Source organism: Hordeum vulgare, chromosome 2H (genome assembly GCF_904849725.1).
Source record: "Hordeum vulgare subsp. vulgare chromosome 2H, MorexV3_pseudomolecules_assembly, whole genome shotgun sequence".
Classification (NCBI taxonomy): Eukaryota; Viridiplantae; Streptophyta; class Magnoliopsida; order Poales; family Poaceae; genus Hordeum; species Hordeum vulgare.
This window is the reverse complement of record NC_058519.1, coordinates 745,837-769,803: the sequence shown is the minus strand read 5'-3', so window position 1 is coordinate 769,803 and position 23,967 is coordinate 745,837.

The window sequence follows — 23,967 nt, the reverse complement described above, 5'->3', positions numbered from 1 at the left end:
CACCACATGTCTGGCCAGAGGGAGTCAAGGAAACCGCCGTCTCGGGTAAAAAATATTATTGCTATTTTCGAAACCCTTGCTTACATTTCGGCGTGAACACCAATGATCTCAAATTCACATTTTTTCCCCCTCATGTCTGACAGTGTTCCTGCAACTTCTGAAGGTGCAAGCTTCATGGTTCCACGAGCATCCATGTGAATAGTACTTCCTCTGTAAAGAAATATAAGAGCGTTTAGATAACTAAAGTAATGATCTAAACACTCTTATATTTATTTACGGAGGGAGTAAATTTGAAGAAAAATAACTAGGAAAATCAGAAAATACTGAAATTTTGGGGTACTATCAAACTTGGTTGAGCATTATATTCATGTGTGAAGTTTTGAGAAGGAATTAATGACATCCGGGTCATTTCTTAGTGAAGAAAATACAATCTAACCTTGCTATTCATTCAAATAGTGTTTCTGCGTAGAGCTCCGATTTTGTTAGTTTTGCCAAAACACCACGGATGTCATTTCTTCGTGAAATTTCATACACGAGTGTAGTAGTCGACCATGTATGTCACATAAAAAATAAATCTTTTTATAGTATTTATTTCTATGACTTTAGTGTCCATAAGGGCTGAGTGTGGAATCATGTTTCACAAATCCGCACCCCCTTTTCTTTTTACTGTAGGATTAACTAGAATTGTCCAGTTGATTGATTGACAAATTAAACCATAGAAAAGAACCCCCTAATAATAGTGCATGGGTTTGGTCAACATCACTTCACCTTCCCAACAACACCTCACCACACCACACCGCACCGCTTAGTAGTCGGTAGCCTACATGCCATTGCTACAACAGCTGCACTGAGAGCTGATGAAACATGTGAGCACACATCACTTTAGTGTGTGAGTGAGATTCTGAGATTTCAAGTAGCCCTTCCTTTTCATAAACCAACTAGCTAGTGCTTTAATGCCAGCAGCTAGCCACATCGTGAGGTTAATCTAGCAAGCCACCCATTATTATTCCTTTGCTGAGATTTCTGCTAAAATCTCTCTCAAAGCTAGCTATCAAAGGGATCTGGAGACGAAACAACCCCGTGTCGCCCCCACTCGGACGACACGGGAGGTCCTCCCGATCTAGCCGCCGGAGCCCTTCTCTCCTCCCTTCCTTCCCTCTGTCGTCGTCGAAGGATGCCGTCGGGCAAACGGCGGTGGTGGAGGTCCTCCTCCCCTGCTCGCATGTGGGGTGGTGCGAGATCTCAATGCGAGTGGTGGCGCAGTCGAGATCGGATCGCTGCGCGACGCGGTGGCTGACAGGGATCGGATCTAGGCCGACGGCGGCGGGCTCTGGGCACGGCCTTGGCAGGCGACTGGATTTTTTCAGTCCAGCTTGGTAGCGACGACGTGGAGGGGCGTCGTGGAGGATCTGGTGGAGGCGATTGCATGCGGGTGTGGCCTTCGGTCAGTGGTTGGCCGGTGTGCCCTGCTCCATGCGGCGGTGGATCTGGTGGGCATCTCCTCCATTGAGGTGGCCGGCCTGACGCTAGGTGGTCGGATCCCGAGATCTGTCATCTAGTCCCGGCTACGAGTCGGGAAGACATAGTTGCCGGTGAAAACTGAGTCGATGACAGCGTTCTGCGTCATTATCTTGATGAAGGCATCGTCGTGTAACTATTGTCGACCCACTCGTACTGCTTCGGGGGAAACCCTAGGATCTGGTCTTTCAGATGGGACGATGTCTATACTATGGTGTCGTTTCTCTTTGGGGAGCATCGTTTGTGGAGCAGCGCTGGAAAATAGAGGCAGGATGTTAAGCGGCTTCATCTTGCACGAAGCTTCGGTGGTGATGTCAAGTCATGCCTGATCAATAGGTGCTATGCTGTGCCAAGCATGTTCGGCAAGTGCTACGCATAACTGATCTTTCAAAGACTTCAAGTTGTGTCGGCGGGTGGCACTTCGCGGCATGGTGCTACAGTGCGTGTTCAACAGTTTGCGGATGTAGATGCTTTAAGGTCGGGAAATACTATCGGCAGTGCAGATGATGTTTGAACGTTGTACCGCACACCGATTGGAAACTGGTGAGAACATGTAACAAAAGGCTTACTAGCTAGTGCGTGACATGACCCTTTTTTAAGACGGAGATGCCCATTGATTGGCACCAACTACTTCGGCAGTTGTGCTCACCCTCACAGAGATGCATATATATGACGCTTCAAGCAAGCTAGTCTATAAAAAATGTCAATGAAACTAATCTCCAAAATTAAACAGAAGACACAACATCTAAGTGGGGGTATCAAGTCTGACCTGAACATGCCAAGTTAAGCCCCAAATTAAGTAAAGCCTGGTCCATGTTCACCATCAATCAGTTAAGCGCGTCTCTTTGAGGATTAAATGTCAGGTGATCAATTTAACTGGCACATGGAGGTTGGAGGTGATCAATTTGTTAATGCACATACATCTTAACTACCCTAAACTGGCATTACATTCCTTCATTACATTAGGACTAGTCTTCAGTCCAGTGTCAAGAAATATGAAAATTTGGTTTGTTTCTATTTGGTAGTATTCATATTACAAAATAAGAGGATGCTTCTTAGCTGTTCTACTGTTTTTTTTGTCAGGTTTTGCAAACTTGGCTCATTCTTGATATTATTCACAAGATATGTCATAGACACACATTTACAGAGAACTTGACATAATTTTATTTAATCAATTACTCCCTCCGTTTTTAAATATAAGTCTTATAAGAGATTTCACTAGAAATCTACATACGGAGCAAAATGAATGAATCTATCCTCTAAAATACGTCTACATACATTCGTATGTAGTCTAGTAGTAGAATCTTTACAAAGACTTATATTTAGGAACGGAGGGAGTAGTTTTTACGAGAGAATTCTTATCTCCACAATCTTTTTTTTTAGAAAAGGAGGATGACCCCCGGCGTCTGCATCTGGGAGATGCATGCGGCTATTTTATTGATTATTTTCGAGGACCTTACAAAGCAGTACAACAATGTGCTTGAATCCACCATCTTGGCAACATCTGCCGCTACTCCTATCCATATGATGAAGGGGTGCCACTACTCCCGCACGGCTGCTAGCCTGCCGTGCCTCGACAATGAAGCCGCCGCTCCAGATCCGGGACTCCGCATGCAGAGGCAGGGCAGCCTAGGCCCCGCCGCCACCATCCTTGGCGCCCCGGGCTTGCCCGGCGGCTGCCTCAGGCGGCGGCGAGGAAGGGAGGGGGAGGGGAGGGGGAGGCGGCTAGGGTTGGGAGGGAGGGAGGGAGGGCAACAGAACATGTGTGTATACGAGCCACAATCTGTGATGGGATTGCCAAAAAAAGGTGAGTGTGGTGTGGTGTGTGTTGTACTTAGAATCAGGTGTGTGTCTGCTCAAGTTAAGTAGAGTCACCAACTAATCAAGAAAGGGAGGAGGAGCTGAACTGATCTGCAGTCAGTAGCAAGCAGTAGTGGGAGTGGAGTGGAGTGCTTCACACTCTCAGCAAAGTGAACTTCACTTCCAGTGGTATTAAAGCAGCAGCCACACTCTCCCCTGTCTGTTAGAGGTCGTTGGAACCTACTGCCCAGTGGGCCCCACAGCTAACTGCCCCATCCAAGCATCCATGGCCATGACACGCTCGAAATTGCACTAGCACTATCTTATACTAGCACTGCAGGCCCCCACAAGAGTTTGTGAGATGAAATATTTTGTTGTTTGCATATTAGGGGAAATGTTTTGCGAATATTTTGAGAGATTCTAGTGTGGTACTTAGGTTATGACATTAAATATCATAGATGTGTCTGTTGTACCAAAAGGTTAGTTTGGTTGGACTTGAGCTTAAGTTTGTGCTGTGAATGTCAACCTTGAGCACTAAATTGGTACTCCCTCCGTTCCTAAATATAAGTCTTTCTAGAGGTTTCATTAATGGACTACATATGGATGTATATAGACATACTTTAGAGTGTTGATTCACTCATTTTGCTCCGTATGTAGACCCTTGGTAAAATCTCTTAAAAAACTTATATTTAGAAACGGAGGGAGTAGTATAGTACAAACCATGTGCACCATCCTCTTCTCTACTAATATCATATGATATTGGAGTGTACTATTTCTTTCTTCTTCTTTTTGGATCACATGAGATTCTAAGATTATCTCATTTGAATAAAGGATATTTTTTAATGTATTTTGTGGTGTATCTTTATGGCTCCAAATAAATGCCTGTGAAGGCTATTCCAATTCACAGAGGACACGTGTCCGTTAAAAACAATAAACTCAAGTCTCCCAAGATATTGCTAATGGTTAATTAGGATGACAATAACACATCTCTCGGCAATAGTGAGCACACCTTCCAAGAAGGAAGGTAAATAGTTTGTGATTTTTTTATTGGAAAGAATCTCCCCTCCTGGGTCGCCGCCATGGGTGACAAGGGGCAAACCCTAGCACATCGCCGTCTCCTCCTCGCCCTGCTGCAGCTGTGAGGCTCCATCGGGCACATCGTAGGTGGCGACGGGGCTCTGCTTCCTCTTTGCTCAGGTCTTGGGCTGGTGCGAGACGACTACTCGGGCAGATGTGTTGGGCTGTTCATGAGGCTCTTCGGTGCGGTGGCGGCTAGCATGAGGCGACGGCATGGTGGAGTGTTGTTGCCTATCCTGGCAGCTGCGAGATATTCCTGCTCGAGCAGATGCTTGCGGTCAGGTACGATTGGATAGTGGAGCTAGTGACAATGTGTGGTGTTGTCGTCTGATGTAGATCAGTTACCAACTGTCACTTGTGAGGATGGTGAAGACCTCCGGAGTGTCCAAAACTCGAGATTTTTCGCAGTGCCACTGTTCTTTCTCCCCATCAAAGACTTCGTCGGGTGATCGCGAGAGCTCTTTCCATGTCCCGTGAGCCTGCTCGAGAGGGCATGGTCATCACACGCCATCAGGACTGAGCGCATATGCAGCTATCGGGATCGAGGCAAGTGGAGGAGATAATTAACATATATAGGGTGACTTTGATTGGGTGGTAATTCTCAAGTGCCCAGTCTCAAGTTCAGGGTGAAAACATTAGGTCCAACCCTCATTGCATTGGTTATACCTCACAGTGACGGCATTCTTTGTGTCGTTACCTTGATGAAGGTATTGCTTGAAGTTAGCTCGGATTTGATCTTTGAGGTGAAAAACCATGTTCTAACCTTCGACGATTGGATCTGACGATGACGGCGCTTGCTTGTCGTTTCCTTTTTGGAGGCGTTGTTTCTCGTAGACCTTATGTTATGAAAAGATGGTTGGCACTGATGGTCACTGCTATATTTCATCAATCGCCCTTGCTTCGGGTATTTGTTTTCTCCGTCTAGACATAGCTTTGGTCTTGTATGACTTTGCTCTTTGTTGATGTGATCGTGTGCGTGCGTGTGTGTTGTTTTAGTTGTGTCGGTCCTAATTATACGGGGGCTGAGTATGTACTCATCATGATTGTATCGCTTGATTCTACACTGGGAATCAATAAAATATCCTTTATAAAAAAATGTGTGGGTACTACTAGCTAGTACTCCAGCAGGTATTGTAAGGCATTGTGCTCACGTAAAGGGAGATACGATCTTCTTCTTTTTCTTTTTCTTCTTCTTCTTACCTGTCTCTTGCTACATCATGGAAATAATCTGTCTGTCTTTGTTGCAAGGGAGAAGTATATTTGTGTGTATGCGTGGTTAGCTAGCTTGGGGATTGGTGGTCTGGCTGGCTGTTGCTCTACCGCCAAGAAAGGAAGGACTCACTCCACGCACAATCCACCAGCTCATCGATCCACATTACCATACCTCAAAGGCAAGAGATTTCCATTTGATTTTCGACAGTGCCTGATCTGCTTGCCTCTGCATCGATCCAGATTGCCGATTATCACGGCGGCTAACACGTCTTAATTAATGTCAGGCAAAGAATGGATGCGTGCGAGCAAAGAATGGATGCGTACTTAACATGGTGATTAGTTGGGAGATTAGGAGTGTGTGCGGTGGGGTGACGAACCGGTTGAGGAGGTAACATGGTAACTACAGTACCTGGCAGCCTGGCTGACTCCACACCCACAGCCAACACACACCTGTTGTAATGTACTGGCCCTCCACTCCACTCCACTCCGCCGGTCCACCCGCCGACCTACCAACATACTAATATAAACTTTCCTTGTTTTTATTTACTTCGCATATTATGTTGTATAAAGTTTAAATACTTTCAGCAAGATTGTAAACATATACACCATCAAATTAATACCATTGATTCATCATTCCATATATTATCACATCATATAAACTTGTTACTCTTAATGTTTATATATTTTTTTTATAAATTTGATCAAACTTTATAAAATTTGACTTCAAACAAAGCTAATATATACTGAGTAAATAAAAACAAAGGGAGTAATAACTTATGAACTCAACTAATGCATCGTAAGAGCATTTACAGCTGGACCTTACAAATCCGACCCCTCAAACGCCCGTGGACGCTTCCGGACGTGTCCGTAGACACTGACCGTTCACGCCTCAAATAATGCATTCTACATCCGGATACTTTAAATTAGAAACCTCAACGTGTGTGGACGCGTCCGCAGAAACTAATGCATCGTAAGAGCATCTGTAGTCGGACATTGCAAATATGACCCCTTAAACGCCCGCGGACACGCCCGGTCAGGGCGTCTCCCCTATTTGTCCATTCGCGCAGCCACCCTCCTCATTTTTTCTCATATGTACGGTCACTTGCACGTGATTGGTGGAGAGGAAGAGAGAGGAAGAAAAGAATGAATAAAGAAAATAAAAAGGTGGTTCGGGGTGGGATTGCGTCCTATGTGGCGCACTGGCCGGGCGTGCCGGGACGCGTCTGCGAGCCCTCATACCCTCCCCATATTTGAGATGGATATGAGGGTTCGCGGACATCCCAGACGTATAGGGATGATATGAGGGGTCCGATTGAGTCATTTTTCCTTCTCTCTCCTATCCGGTCACTGACCGGGCGCTTTCGCGGACGTATGACGGGTCATTTAAGGCGTCCGGCTGTAGATGCTCTAAGTTCTCAAAAGTTGTGACTGTATTGTGGTCTGCCAAATAAAATTTGGCCGAGAAAAGATCTTTTGCAAACTATAGGGAGATCAGAAAACGATATACCGGCCAAAATTTCAAGGCACAAGTTCTCAAAACAGGTTTTCGTCCCATTTTCACAACCAAATTCCGAGTGTCATAGAAGAATAAGTGGGTCAGGGCAACATCACAATCACTCCCAAAGAAATCATAAAATAAATATGAGAAAAAACCATGGTAACATGACTACAAATATTCAAGAATTTAAAAGTGATTGCTGCTAATGCGCGACATGACCGTTTTGTTATAGAGAGAGAGAGAGAGAGATGACCTGTTGATTGGCTCCCACTACTTCGGACAGTTGTGCACACCCCGATTATAGCCCACGTCCTTGAAGCTCACCAATCTGAGAAAATAGCAATGAAATTGGTCTCCAAAATTAAACAGAAGATGCATTTGCATCAAAATTGCGGTGCTAATTAAGTCAGACCCCAACATGCCTAGTTAAGCCCTGGATTAAGTACATGTTGGTTCATGTTCATCATCAATTAATTAAGCGCATCTATTGGGATTAAATGTCATGTGCTTGAGAGAATGGCACATGTATAGCTTGGGAGTGATCGTAATTTACTAATGCACATACACTGGCATTAGTCTCTGTAGGAGGAGTTGATCATTACCACACCTTCATTAATCTCTAGCTAGACTATCAACAACCGTGAACATTGAGTTGTCTTTATTTGGTATTTTCATATATACAAACTAAGAAGATGCTTATTAGCTATTTTGATTTTTTTGCCTCGGGTTTAAGAACTTGGCGATAACAATCATATCTTGTAACTCAATCTCTTATTTTTTTTGCTTCCATTTTGCTATGTACAAAAGCAACTCATTGCTCCCTCGCAAAACCCTGGCCAAATTGTCCCACACGCAACTTTTAGTAAGACATGCACAATAATATCCCCAATTTCATTTACTTGGTTAATTTTTTGTTGTTGTTGCCAGAGAAGTATTTCCTAAAGGTTAACACTTACTTAGAATCAGGTGTGGGTCTGTTCAAGTTAAATAGAGCTGATGAGTAGCAAGTAGTAGGAGAGGAGTGCAAAGTAGGCATCGCTTCCACCTACTACCCCGTCCAATGGTGCACCAGAAGTTGATATGTGGACACACTATCTATCACCAGAAGCCCCTACAAGAGCCATGCAAAAGAAGAAGAAGAAAAAATGCAGATTCCTGGACAAGTTTTTTAGTCAAGGGAAATCTTTTGTGGATATATTTGAGAGATTCTAGTGTGTGGTACTTGGGCTATCGCACTAAATAGAATAAGATGCTTCTGTTGTACCAAAAGGTTAACTAGTGTAGATACTGTGAATGTCAACCTTGAGCACTAAATTAGCAGTAGGGTACAGGCCATGTGCACCACACTCATCTCTACTAATATCCTATGACATTTCATGGAGTATTTCTTTTTTGGATCACATGAGATTCTAGGATTATAGTATGTAATGCAAGGATTTATTGTTTATTATGCATTCCGTGGTGCATCTTTACACTCCAAATAAAAGTCCACAAAGGCCACTCCAAATAAGAGAGGACACTTGTCCGTTCAAGAACAATAAACTCAAGTGTCCGGGGATATCATAAATGGTTAACTAGTATGAATATGATGCATCTCTCGAAAAAGAGCGTGCAACACAGAGGAAAAATGTTTCTTTTACTCACTACATCCCCGACAAAAAAGTTGGCCGGGAATACAAGTTTCGCAAACAGACAGTCGGACGGTAAAGACTATTCTCGACCGACAATGTCTGCTGGAAAAGTCTAGACTGAAAATTCCTTTCTCGTCCGACATAGCATTCCCGTCTGACTGCTTGACGGCTATGGAGTATCTTTCTCAGCATGACGCAGACCGTCCACACATCATGTGTGGCGCGACATCAGGGCCGGCGGACAGATGCAACCGAACGGGGTGAAGGTGAGGTGATGCAGGATCCTGATCAGATGAGGGTGACAAAGGGCGGGCAGACGCGCGAACGACGGCTGGGATGGGCGTTACGTCGCGTGAGGCCGTCGGGTCGAAGAAGAGGTCGGGTGGTCGCGCAGTTAGCGGTGATGGTCGATGGAGAGCGACGGGCGAGCAAACACGTGGGTGACGACCGTGACGAGATGACACGATGTGCAAGGCCGCCTTGTCGAACAAGAGGCCGGTGTCGCGTCTCCGGAGTAGAGGCACGCGGGTGTCGACGACGAAGGCGTACGGCGCAAACAGATCTTAAATTGGAAAAAACCAAAAAGAAAACACCGATCAAAACGACCGACGGAAAAAGAATAATCCTTATCAAAGGATCAGGAAAAAGACCCTCTAGGGCAGCCGGTGAACACGACCGGCGAACAAAACCTAGGTACGGGCAGGGCGGCCCCTGGTGGCGTTCATGGAGGCCGATTGCCCTGGGCGCGACGCAGAGCGGAAGCGACGGCAGCGGCTAGAGTTGGATCGATTAAGGCTGATACCATGTTAGAAGGGATAGAGAGGAATTGATGGAATTGTTGTTGTATTGCTTGAGCCTCGTGAGTATATATATATATATATATATATAAGTACATGATCAACTTAGAGTACAAGAGAAGGTAGAGCAAATCCTAATTTATCTCATATTTCCTAACTAATCACGATACTCGACACTTACTAGGATCAACTGCAATTACCCGGCTGATTGATTGGTTGATTGAAAAAAATAATTAGCTTAATTAGTGGCACAACGGGCATACCACATAGGAAAACTCTAATAATAATGCATGTGTTTGGTCAACATCTCTTCAGCTTCCCAACCCCACCACACCGCACCATTAAGTAGTCGGTAGCCTACATGCCATGCTACCACAGCTGCACTGAGAAACGATGAAACATATGAACACACATCACTTTGGTGTGTGAGTGAGATTCTAAGATTTCAAGTAGCCCTTCATTTTCATAAACCAACTTGCTAGTCCCTATGACATACTTTAATGCCAGCAACCCGTCCATCACCATTACTTTACTGGGAAAACGCAAAAAAAACAACTCTTGATGCTAAGGACACAGTCACACATTTGTAGAACATGACATAACTTAATTTAATTTAATTAGTTACTAGTATTTACAGGACAATTCTGATTCATATTATGAGTATGAACGAACGACGATCTGCAGATTGGACTGCAAAAAAAAAAAGGGAGTGCGGTGATGGTGTGTATTGTACTTAGAATCAGGTGTGTGTCTTGCTCAAGTTAAGTAAGGGCAGATGAGTCATCAACTAATCAAGAAGGACATATTTATGGAAATGTGTACACGATTGAAGTCTATGATGAAAATACTTTTATTCAACATGAATGTCGCATGATCTTAGGATTGATCCCACTCTAGTTTTGGTGTTATACTGTTTATGTTTTTTTTTTGCTTTTTTTTATTTGCTTGAAAACATTGTTTAGTTGTGTACATCTTAGTTATGTAGAGGAGGATGTAATACTTAAATGTAATAGAGCGCCTTTTTTAAAAGGAAAAATCTAATCAAGAAGAGGAAGGAGCTCAGTTGATTAGTAGCAAGTGGCATTAAAGCAGCAGCCACACTCTTCCTAGTTGTTTGTTAGTAGTCGTTGGAACCTACAGTCCAGTGGGCCCTACGACTAACTGCTCCCTTCAAGCAACATGACCATGACAAGCTGGAAATTGCTATGTGGACATGCTATCTTTTTTCTAAAAAAAGTCTATTTTAAACCATGAATTCGTAAAGGTCGGACGGAATGAATCCCAAGTCAAAATTCCGGTCGATTGCACCCTGAACTATGCAATCCCGGTCTAAATCAAACCTTCAAATCATTTTTCAAATAGGGATTGTCGACGTGGCAAAGGATGACCGGGATTGAGCCGGCCTAGTTCACAGGAACGCGTGTTGAGTGTTGTTGATTCAGTTTTTTTGGTTCCTTATTTGTTTTTTGTTCTTTTTTCGCTTCGTTTTATTTATTTATTTTGTTTTTCTTTTTATTTTCTATTTATATTATTTTCTTTTTATGATTTCTTTTTACTGTTCTTTTTCCTATATTATACAAAAATTCATTGTGTGTTATCCAAATGTTTATTTTATATTTAGAAAATGTTCACAGTGTATTACAAAAAAGTTTATCATGCATTATAAAATGTTAATGGTATAATAGAAATTGTTCAATGAATATAAAGTGTTTTCTATGTTTTTGAAAATTGTTCAATGTATATTAAAAATGTTCAATACATATTCAAAATTGTCCAACACACATATTTATAGAGTTTTTTTTTTCCAAAATGTCCGCTATATATTTAAAAATGTTCATTGTTTATATTCTAAAATGTCCGTCGTATGCTTAAAAATTATTCCACGGACACCACCAATGTGTTCCCGGCGGCGTGGGCAAGAAACAGATGCATGCAGCTCCTGCCCTCCGTGTCTGCATGCACCATTTTTGAACGAAAAAAATTCAATGCTTCTGTTGAAACCATGCTTATTTACGGATGTATGGACGGGAGTGACATTAACTTTTGGTGTTCTTTTTTTTTTTTTGCACAAGCCAAAATGTTTAACCTTTTTGTCTCAAAACTTGCAGGTAGCATTTGGATGTGACTAAATACATAAATAAATTTTGTCTTGATTTTTTTTTCATTTCAAACTCTTTTTTTTGCCCCGAGAGCCGAAATGCATTTCCGATGTATGGACACACTACTCCTGTTGTTTCGTTTATAAGAGGAATTATTCTATGTGGAAATTCAAGAGATTCTGGTATGGTACTTGCGCATTGAATAGCATAGATGCTCCTATTATACCAAAAGGTTAGTGTGGTTGGACTTGGGCTTAAGTTGGTACTGTGAATGTCAACATGGAGCACTAAATTAGTACTCCCTCCGCTCCTAAATATAAGTCTTTTAAGAGATTTCACTAGGAGCAAAATGAATGAATTTACATGCTAAAATATGTTTATATGCATCCGTATGTAGTCTACTAGTGAAATCTTTAGAAGGACTTATATTTAGGAATGGAGGGAGTAGTAGAGTACAAACCATGTGCACCACCATGTACTATATGCTACTTGCTCCGTTCCTAAATATAAGTTTTTTAAAGATTTCAATAGGGGACAACATACAGATGTATATAGACACCTTTTAGAGTGTATGTTAACTCATTTTGCTCCGTATGTAATTTTTTAATGGAATCTCTAAAAGGACTTATATTTAAAACGAAGGGAGTAGTAGAGTACAAACCATGTGCACCACCATGTACTATATGCTACTTGCTCCGTTCCTAAATATAAGTTTTTTAAAGATTTCAATAGGGGACAACATACAGATGTATATAGACACCTTTTAGAGTGTATGTTAACTCATTTTGCTCCGTATGTAATTTTTTAATGGAATCTCTAAAAGGACTTATATTTAAAAACGAAGGGAGTAGTAGAGTACAAACCATGTGCACCACCATGTACTATATGCTACTTGCTCCGTTCCTAAATATAAGTTTTTTAAAGATTTCAATAGGGGACAACATACAGATGTATATAGACACCTTTTAGAGTGTATGTTAACTCATTTTGCTCCGTATGTAATTTTTTAATGGAATCTCTAAAAGGACTTATATTTAAAAACGAAGGGAGTAGTAGAGTACAAACCATGTGCACCACCATGTACTATATGCTACTTGCTCCGTTCCTAAATATAAGTTTTTTAAAGATTTCAATAGGGGACAACATACAGATGTATATAGACACCTTTTAGAGTGTATGTTAACTCATTTTGCTCCGTATGTAATTTTTTAATGGAATCTCTAAAAGGACTTATATTTAAAAACGAAGGGAGTAGTAGAGTACAAACCATGTGCACCACCATGTACTATATGCTACTTGCTCCGTTCCTAAATATAAGTTTTTTAAAGATTTCAATAGGGGACAACATACAGATGTATATAGACACCTTTTAGAGTGTATGTTAACTCATTTTGCTCCGTATGTAATTTTTTAATGGAATCTCTAAAAGGACTTATATTTAAAAACGAAGGGAGTAGTAGAGTACAAACCATGTGCACCACCATGTACTATATGCTACTTGCTCCGTTCCTAAATATAAGTTTTTTAAAGATTTCAATAGGGGACAACATACAGATGTATATAGACACCTTTTAGAGTGTATGTTAACTCATTTTGCTCCGTATGTAATTTTTTAATGGAATCTCTAAAAGGACTTATATTTAAAAACGAAGGGAGTAGTAGAGTACAAACCATGTGCACCACCATGTACTATATGCTACTTGCTCCGTTCCTAAATATAAGTTTTTTAAAGATTTCAATAGGGGACAACATACAGATGTATATAGACACCTTTTAGAGTGTATGTTAACTCATTTTGCTCCGTATGTAATTTTTTAATGGAATCTCTAAAAGGACTTATATTTAAAACGAAGGGAGTAGTAGAGTACAAACCATGTGCACCACCATGTACTATATGCTACTTGCTCCGTTCCTAAATATAAGTTTTTTAAAGATTTCAATAGGGGACAACATACAGATGTATATAGACACCTTTTAGAGTGTATGTTAACTCATTTTGCTCCGTATGTAATTTTTTAATGGAATCTCTAAAAGGACTTATATTTAAAAACGAAGGGAGTAGTAGAGTACAAACCATGTGCACCACCATGTACTATATGCTACTTGCTCCGTTCCTAAATATAAGTTTTTTAAAGATTTCAATAGGGGACAACATACAGATGTATATAGACACCTTTTAGAGTGTATGTTAACTCATTTTGCTCCGTATGTAATTTTTTAATGGAATCTCTAAAAGGACTTATATTTAAAAACGAAGGGAGTAGTAGAGTACAAACCATGTGCACCACCATGTACTATATGCTACTTGCTCCGTTCCTAAATATAAGTTTTTTAAAGATTTCAATAGGGGACAACATACAGATGTATATAGACACCTTTTAGAGTGTATGTTAACTCATTTTGCTCCGTATGTAATTTTTTAATGGAATCTCTAAAAGGACTTATATTTAAAAACGAAGGGAGTAGTAGAGTACAAACCATGTGCACCACCATGTACTATATGCTACTTGCTCCGTTCCTAAATATAAGTTTTTTAAAGATTTCAATAGGGGACAACATACAGATGTATATAGACACCTTTTAGAGTGTATGTTAACTCATTTTGCTCCGTATGTAATTTTTTAATGGAATCTCTAAAAGGACTTATATTTAAAAACGAAGGGAGTAGTAGAGTACAAACCATGTGCACCACCATGTACTATATGCTACTTGCTCCGTTCCTAAATATAAGTTTTTTAAAGATTTCAATAGGGGACAACATACAGATGTATATAGACACCTTTTAGAGTGTATGTTAACTCATTTTGCTCCGTATGTAATTTTTTAATGGAATCTCTAAAAGGACTTATATTTAAAAACGAAGGGAGTAGTAGAGTACAAACCATGTGCACCACCATGTACTATATGCTACTTGCTCCGTTCCTAAATATAAGTTTTTTAAAGATTTCAATAGGGGACAACATACAGATGTATATAGACACCTTTTAGAGTGTATGTTAACTCATTTTGCTCCGTATGTAATTTTTTAATGGAATCTCTAAAAGGACTTATATTTAAAAACGAAGGGAGTAGTAGAGTACAAACCATGTGCACCACCATGTACTATATGCTACTTGCTCCGTTCCTAAATATAAGTTTTTTAAAGATTTCAATAGGGGACAACATACAGATGTATATAGACACCTTTTAGAGTGTATGTTAACTCATTTTGCTCCGTATGTAATTTTTTAATGGAATCTCTAAAAGGACTTATATTTAAAAACGAAGGGAGTAGTAGAGTACAAACCATGTGCACCACCATGTACTATATGCTACTTGCTCCGTTCCTAAATATAAGTTTTTTAAAGATTTCAATAGGGGACAACATACAGATGTATATAGACACCTTTTAGAGTGTATGTTAACTCATTTTGCTCCGTATGTAATTTTTTAATGGAATCTCTAAAAGGACTTATATTTAAAACGAAGGGAGTAGTAGAGTACAAACCATGTGCACCACCATGTACTATATGCTACTTGCTCCGTTCCTAAATATAAGTTTTTTAAAGATTTCAATAGGGGACAACATACAGATGTATATAGACACCTTTTAGAGTGTATGTTAACTCATTTTGCTCCGTATGTAATTTTTTAATGGAATCTCTAAAAGGACTTATATTTAAAAACGAAGGGAGTAGTAGAGTACAAACCATGTGCACCACCATGTACTATATGCTACTTGCTCCGTTCCTAAATATAAGTTTTTTAAAGATTTCAATAGGGGACAACATACAGATGTATATAGACACCTTTTAGAGTGTATGTTAACTCATTTTGCTCCGTATGTAATTTTTTAATGGAATCTCTAAAAGGACTTATATTTAAAAACGAAGGGAGTAGTAGAGTACAAACCATGTGCACCACCATGTACTATATGCTACTTGCTCCGTTCCTAAATATAAGTTTTTTAAAGATTTCAATAGGGGACAACATACAGATGTATATAGACACCTTTTAGAGTGTATGTTAACTCATTTTGCTCCGTATGTAATTTTTTAATGGAATCTCTAAAAGGACTTATATTTAAAAACGAAGGGAGTAGTAGAGTACAAACCATGTGCACCACCATGTACTATATGCTACTTGCTCCGTTCCTAAATATAAGTTTTTTAAAGATTTCAATAGGGGACAACATACAGATGTATATAGACACCTTTTAGAGTGTATGTTAACTCATTTTGCTCCGTATGTAATTTTTTAATGGAATCTCTAAAAGGACTTATATTTAAAAACGAAGGGAGTAGTAGAGTACAAACCATGTGCACCACCATGTACTATATGCTACTTGCTCCGTTCCTAAATATAAGTTTTTTAAAGATTTCAATAGGGGACAACATACAGATGTATATAGACACCTTTTAGAGTGTATGTTAACTCATTTTGCTCCGTATGTAATTTTTTAATGGAATCTCTAAAAGGACTTATATTTAAAAACGAAGGGAGTAGTAGAGTACAAACCATGTGCACCACCATGTACTATATGCTACTTGCTCCGTTCCTAAATATAAGTTTTTTAAAGATTTCAATAGGGGACAACATACAGATGTATATAGACACCTTTTAGAGTGTATGTTAACTCATTTTGCTCCGTATGTAATTTTTTAATGGAATCTCTAAAAGGACTTATATTTAAAAACGAAGGGAGTAGTAGAGTACAAACCATGTGCACCACCATGTACTATATGCTACTTGCTCCGTTCCTAAATATAAGTTTTTTAAAGATTTCAATAGGGGACAACATACAGATGTATATAGACACCTTTTAGAGTGTATGTTAACTCATTTTGCTCCGTATGTAATTTTTTAATGGAATCTCTAAAAGGACTTATATTTAAAAACGAAGGGAGTAGTAGAGTACAAACCATGTGCACCACCATGTACTATATGCTACTTGCTACGTCCCTAAATATAAGTTTTTTAAAGATTTCACTAGGGGACAACATACAGATGTATATAGACACCTTTTAGAGTGTATGTTAACTCATTTTGCTCCGTATGTAATTTTTTAATGGAATCTCTAAAAGGACTTATATTTAAAAACGAAGGGAGTAGTAGAGTACAAACCATGTGCACCACCATGTACTATATGCTACTTGCTCCGTTCCTAAATATAAGTTTTTTAAAGATTTCACTAGGGGGACAACATACAGATGTATATAGACACCTTTTAGAGTGTATGTTAACTCATTTTGCTCCGTATGTAATTTTTTAATGGAATCTCTAAAAGGACTTATATTTAAAAACGAAGGGAGTAGTAGAGTACAAACCATGTGCACCACCATGTACTATATGCTACTTGCTCCGTTCCTAAATATAAGTTTTTTAAAGATTTCAATAGGGGACAACATACAGATGTATATAGACACCTTTTAGAGTGTATGTTAACTCATTTTGCTCCGTATGTAATTTTTTAATGGAATCTCTAAAAGGACTTATATTTAAAAACGAAGGGAGTAGTAGAGTACAAACCATGTGCACCACCATGTACTATATGCTACTTGCTCCGTTCCTAAATATAAGTTTTTTAAAGATTTCAATAGGGGACAACATACAGATGTATATAGACACCTTTTAGAGTGTATGTTAACTCATTTTGCTCCGTATGTAATTTTTTAATGGAATCTCTAAAAGGACTTATATTTAAAAACGAAGGGAGTAGTAGAGTACAAACCATGTGCACCACCATGTACTATATGCTACTTGCTCCGTTCCTAAATATAAGTTTTTTAAAGATTTCAATAGGGGACAACATACAGATGTATATAGACACCTTTTAGAGTGTATGTTAACTCATTTTGCTCCGTATGTAATTTTTTAATGGAATCTCTAAAAGGACTTATATTTAAAAACGAAGGGAGTAGTAGAGTACAAACCATGTGCACCACCATGTACTATATGCTACTTGCTCCGTTCCTAAATATAAGTTTTTTAAAGATTTCAATAGGGGACAACATACAGATGTATATAGACACCTTTTAGAGTGTATGTTAACTCATTTTGCTCCGTATGTAATTTTTTAATGGAATCTCTAAAAGGACTTATATTTAAAAACGAAGGGAGTAGTAGAGTACAAACCATGTGCACCACCATGTACTATATGCTACTTGCTCCGTTCCTAAATATAAGTTTTTTAAAGATTTCAATAGGGGACAACATACAGATGTATATAGACACCTTTTAGAGTGTATGTTAACTCATTTTGCTCCGTATGTAATTTTTTAATGGAATCTCTAAAAGGACTTATATTTAAAAACGAAGGGAGTAGTAGAGTACAAACCATGTGCACCACCATGTACTATATGCTACTTGCTCCGTTCCTAAATATAAGTTTTTTAAAGATTTCAATAGGGGACAACATACAGATGTATATAGACACCTTTTAGAGTGTATGTTAACTCATTTTGCTCCGTATGTAATTTTTTAATGGAATCTCTAAAAGGACTTATATTTAAAAACGAAGGGAGTAGTAGAGTACAAACCATGTGCACCACCATGTACTATATGCTACTTGCTACGTCCCTAAATATAAGTTTTTTAAAGATTTCACTAGGGGACAACATACAGATGTATATAGACACCTTTTAGAGTGTATGTTAACTCATTTTGCTCCGTATGTAATTTTTTAATGGAATCTCTAAAAGGACTTATATTTAAAAACGAAGGGAGTAGTAGAGTACAAACCATGTGCACCACCATGTACTATATGCTACTTGCTCCGTTCCTAAATATAAGTTTTTTAAAGATTTCACTAGGGGGACAACATACAGATGTATATAGACACCTTTTAGAGTGTATGTTAACTCATTTTGCTCCGTATGTAATTTTTTAATGGAATCTCTAAAAGGACTTATATTTAAAAACGAAGGGAGTAGTAGAGTACAAACCATGTGCACCACCATGTACTATATGCTACTTGCTCCGTTCCTAAATATAAGTTTTTTAAAGATTTCAATAGGGGACAACATACAGATGTATATAGACACCTTTTAGAGTGTATGTTAACTCATTTTGCTCCGTATGTAATTTTTTAATGGAATCTCTAAAAGGACTTATATTTAAAAACGAAGGGAGTAGTAGAGTACAAACCATGTGCACCACCATGTACTATATGCTACTTGCTCCGTTCCTAAATATAAGTTTTTTAAAGATTTCAATAGGGGACAACATACAGATGTATATAGACACCTTTTAGAGTGTATGTTAACTCATTTTGCTCCGTATGTAATTTTTTAATGGAATCTCTAAAAGGACTTATATTTAAAAAAGAAGGGAGTAGTAGAGTACAAACCATGTGCACCACCATGTACTATATGCTACTTGCTCCGTTCCTAAATATAAGTTTTTTAAAGATTTCACTAGGGGACAACATACAGATGTATATAGACACCTTTTAGAGTGTATGTTAACTCATTTTGCTCCGTATGTAATTTTTTAATGGAATCTCTAAAAGGACTTATATTTAAAAACGAAGGGAGTAGTAGAGTACAAACCATGTGCACCACCATGTACTATATGCTACTTGCTCCGTTCCTAAATATAAGTTTTTTAAAGATTTCACTAGGGGACAACATACAGATGTATATAGACACCTTTTAGAGTGTATGTTAACTCATTTTGCTCCGTATGTAATTTTTTAATGGAATCTCTAAAAGGACTTATATTTAAAAACGAAGGGAGTAGTAGAGTACAAACCATGTGCACCACCATGTACTATATGCTACTTGCTCCGTCCCTAAATATAAGTTTTTTAAAGATTTCACTAGGGGACAACATACAGATGTATATAGACACCTTTTAGAGTGTATGTTAACTCATTTTGCTCCGTATGTAATTTTTTAATGGAATCTCTAAAAGGACTTATATTTAAAAACGAAGGGAGTAGTAGAGTACAAACCATGTGCACCACCATGTACTATATGCTACTTGCTCCGTTCCTAAATATAAGTTTTTTAAAGATTTCACTAGGGGACAACATACAGATGTATATAGACACCTTTTAGAGTGTATGTTAACTCATTTTGCTCCGTATGTAATTTTTTAATGGAATCTCTAAAAGGACTTATATTTAAAAACGAAGGGAGTAGTAGAGTACAAACCATGTGCACCACCATGTACTATATGCTACTTGCTCCGTTCCTAAATATAAGTTTTTTAAAGATTTCACTAGGGGACAACATACAGATGTATATAGACACCTTTTAGAGTGTATGTTAACTCATTTTGCTCCGTATGTAATTTTTTAATGGAATCTCTAAAAGGACTTATATTTAAAAACGAAGGGAGTAGTAGAGTACAAACCATGTGCACCACCATGTACTATATGCTACTTGCTCCGTCCCTAAATATAAGTTTTTTAAAGATTTCACTAGGGGACAACATACAGATGTATATAGACACCTTTTAGAGTGTATGTTAACTCATTTTGCTCCGTATGTAATTTTTTAATGGAATCTCTAAAAGGACTTATATTTAAAAACGAAGGGAGTAGTAGAGTACAAACCATGTGCACCACCATGTACTATATGCTACTTGCTCCGTTCCTAAATATAAGTTTTTTAAAGATTTCACTAGGGGACAACATACAGATGTATATAGACACCTTTTAGAGTGTATGTTAACTCATTTTGCTCCGTATGTAATTTTTTAATGGAATCTCTAAAAGGACTTATATTTAAAAACGAAGGGAGTAGTAGAGTACAAACCATGTGCACCACCATGTACTATATGCTACTTCCTCCGTTCCTAAATATAAGTTTTTTAAAGATTTCACTAGGGGACAACATACAGATGTATATAGACACCTTTTAGAGTGTATGTTAACTCATTTTGCTCCGTATGTAATTTTTTAATGGAATCTCTAAAAGGACTTATATTTAAAAACGAAGGGAGTAGTAGAGTACAAACCATGTGCACCACCATGTACTATATGCTACTTCCTCCGTTCCTAAATATAAGTTTTTTAAAGATTTCACTAGGGGACAACATACAGATGTATATAGACACCTTTTAGAGTGTATGTTAACTCATTTTGCTCCGTATGTAATTTTTTAATGGAATCTCTAAAAGGACTTATATTTAAAAACGAAGGGAGTAGTAGAGTACAAACCATGTGCACCACCATGTACTATATGCTACTTCCTCCGTTCCTAAATATAAGTTTTTTAAAGATTTCACTAGGGGACAACATACAGATGTATATAGACACCTTTTAGAGTGTATGTTAACTCATTTTGCTCCGTATGTAATTTTTTAATGGAATCTCTAAAAGGACTTATATTTAAAAACGAAGGGAGTAGTAGAGTACAAACCATGTGCACCACCATGTACTATATGCTACTTGCTCCGTTCCTAAATATAAGTTTTTTAAAGATTTCACTAGGGGACAACATACAGATGTATATAGACACCTTTTAGAGTGTATGTTAACTCATTTTGCTCCGTATGTAATTTTTTAATGGAATCTCTAAAAGGACTTATATTTAAAAACGAAGGGAGTAGTAGAGTACAAACCATGTGCATCACCATGTACTATATGCTACTTCCTCCGTTCCTAAATATAAGTTTTTTAAAGATTTCACTAGGGGACAACATACAGATGTATATAGACACCTTTTAGAGTGTATGTTAACTCATTTTGCTCCGTATGTAATTTTTTAATGGAATCTCTAAAAGGACTTATATTTAAAAACGAAGGGAGTAGTAGAGTACAAACCATGTGCACCACCATGTACTATATGCTACTTGCTCCGTCCCTAAATATAAGTTTTTTAAAGATTTCACTAGGGGACAACATACAGATGTATATAGACACCTTTTAGAGTGTATGTTAACTCATTTTGCTCCGTATGTAATTTTTTAATGGAATCTCTAAAAGGACTTATATTTAAAAACGAAGGGAGTAGTAGAGTACAAACCATGTGCACCACCATGTACTATATGCTACTTCCTCCGTTCCTAAATATAAGTTTTTTAAAGATTTCACTAGGGGACAACATACAGATGTATATAGACACCTTTTAGAGTGTATGTTAACTCATTTTGCTCCGTATGTAATTTTTTAATGGAATCTCTAAAAGGACTTATATTTAAAAACGAAGGGAGTAGTAGAGTACAAACCATGTGCACCACCATGTACTATATGCTACTTGCTCCGTTCCTAAATATAAGTTTTTTAAAGATTTCACTAGGGGACAACATACAGATGTATATAGACACCTTTTAGAGTGTATGTTAACTCATTTTGCTCCGTATGTAATTTTTTAATGGAATCTCTAAAAGGACTTATATTTAAAAACGAAGGGAGTAGTAGAGTACAAACCATGTGCACCACCATGTACTATATGCTACTTGCTCCGTTCCTAAATATAAGTTTTTTAAAGATTTCACTAGGGGACAACATACAGATGTATATAGACACCTTTTAGAGTGTATGTTAACTCATTTTGCTCCGTATGTAATTTTTTAATGGAATCTCTAAAAGGACTTATATTTAAAAACGAAGGGAGTAGTAGAGTACAAACCATGTGCACCACCATGTACTATATGCTACTTCCTCCGTTCCTAAATATAAGTTTTTTAAAGATTTCACTAGGGGACAACATACAGATGTATATAGACACCTTTTAGAGTGTATGTTAACTCATTTTGCTCCGTATGTAATTTTTTAATGGAATCTCTAAAAGGACTTATATTTAAAAACGAAGGGAGTAGTAGAGTACAAACCATGTGCACCACCATGTACTATATGCTACTTGCTCCGTTCCTAAATATAAGTTTTTTAAAGATTTCACTAGGGGACAACATACAGATGTATATAGACACCTTTTAGAGTGTATGTTAACTCATTTTGCTCCGTATGTAATTTTTTAATGGAATCTCTAAAAGGACTTATATTTAAAAACGAAGGGAGTAGTAGAGTACAAACCATGTGCACCACCATGTACTATATGCTACTTGCTCCGTTCCTAAATATAAGTTTTTTAAAGATTTCACTAGGGGACAACATACAGATGTATATAGACACCTTTTAGAGTGTATGTTAACTCATTTTGCTCCGTATGTAATTTTTTAATGGAATCTCTAAAAGGACTTATATTTAAAAACGAAGGGAGTAGTAGAGTACAAACCATGTGCACCACCATGTACTATATGCTACTTCCTCCGTTCCTAAATATAAGTTTTTTAAAGATTTCACTAGGGGACAACATACAGATGTATATAGACACCTTTTAGAGTGTATGTTAACTCATTTTGCTCCGTATGTAATTTTTTAATGGAATCTCTAAAAGGACTTATATTTAAAAACGAAGGGAGTAGTAGAGTACAAACCATGTGCACCACCATGTACTATATGCTACTTCCTCCGTTCCTAAATATAAGTTTTTTAAAGATTTCACTAGGGGACAACATACAGATGTATATAGACACCTTTTAGAGTGTATGTTAACTCATTTTGCTCCGTATGTAATTTTTTAATGGAATCTCTAAAAGGACTTATATTTAAAAACGAAGGGAGTAGTAGAGTACAAACCATGTGCACCACCATGTACTATATGCTACTTCCTCCGTTCCTAAATATAAGTTTTTTAAAGATTTCACTAGGGGACAACATACAGATGTATATAGACACCTTTTAGAGTGTATGTTAACTCATTTTGCTCCGTATGTAATTTTTTAATGGAATCTCTAAAAGGACTTATATTTAAAAACGAAGGGAGTAGTAGAGTACAAACCATGTGCACCACCATGTACTATATGCTACTTCCTCCGTTCCTAAATATAAGTTTTTTAAAGATTTCACTAGGGGACAACATACAGATGTATATAGACACCTTTTAGAGTGTATGTTAACTCATTTTGCTCCGTATGTAATTTTTTAATGGAATCTCTAAAAGGACTTATATTTAAAAACGAAGGGAGTAGTAGAGTACAAACCATGTGCACCACCATGTACTATATGCTACTTCCTCCGTTCCTAAATATAAGTTTTTTAAAGATTTCACTAGGGGACAACATACAGATGTATATAGACACCTTTTAGAGTGTATGTTAACTCATTTTGCTCCGTATGTAATTTTTTAATGGAATCTCTAAAAGGACTTATATTTAAAAACGAAGGGAGTAGTAGAGTACAAACCATGTGCACCACCATGTACTATATGCTACTTCCTCCGTTCCTAAATATAAGTTTTTTAAAGATTTCACTAGGGGACAACATACAGATGTATATAGACACCTTTTAGAGTGTATGTTAACTCATTTTGCTCCGTATGTAATTTTTTAATGGAATCTCTAAA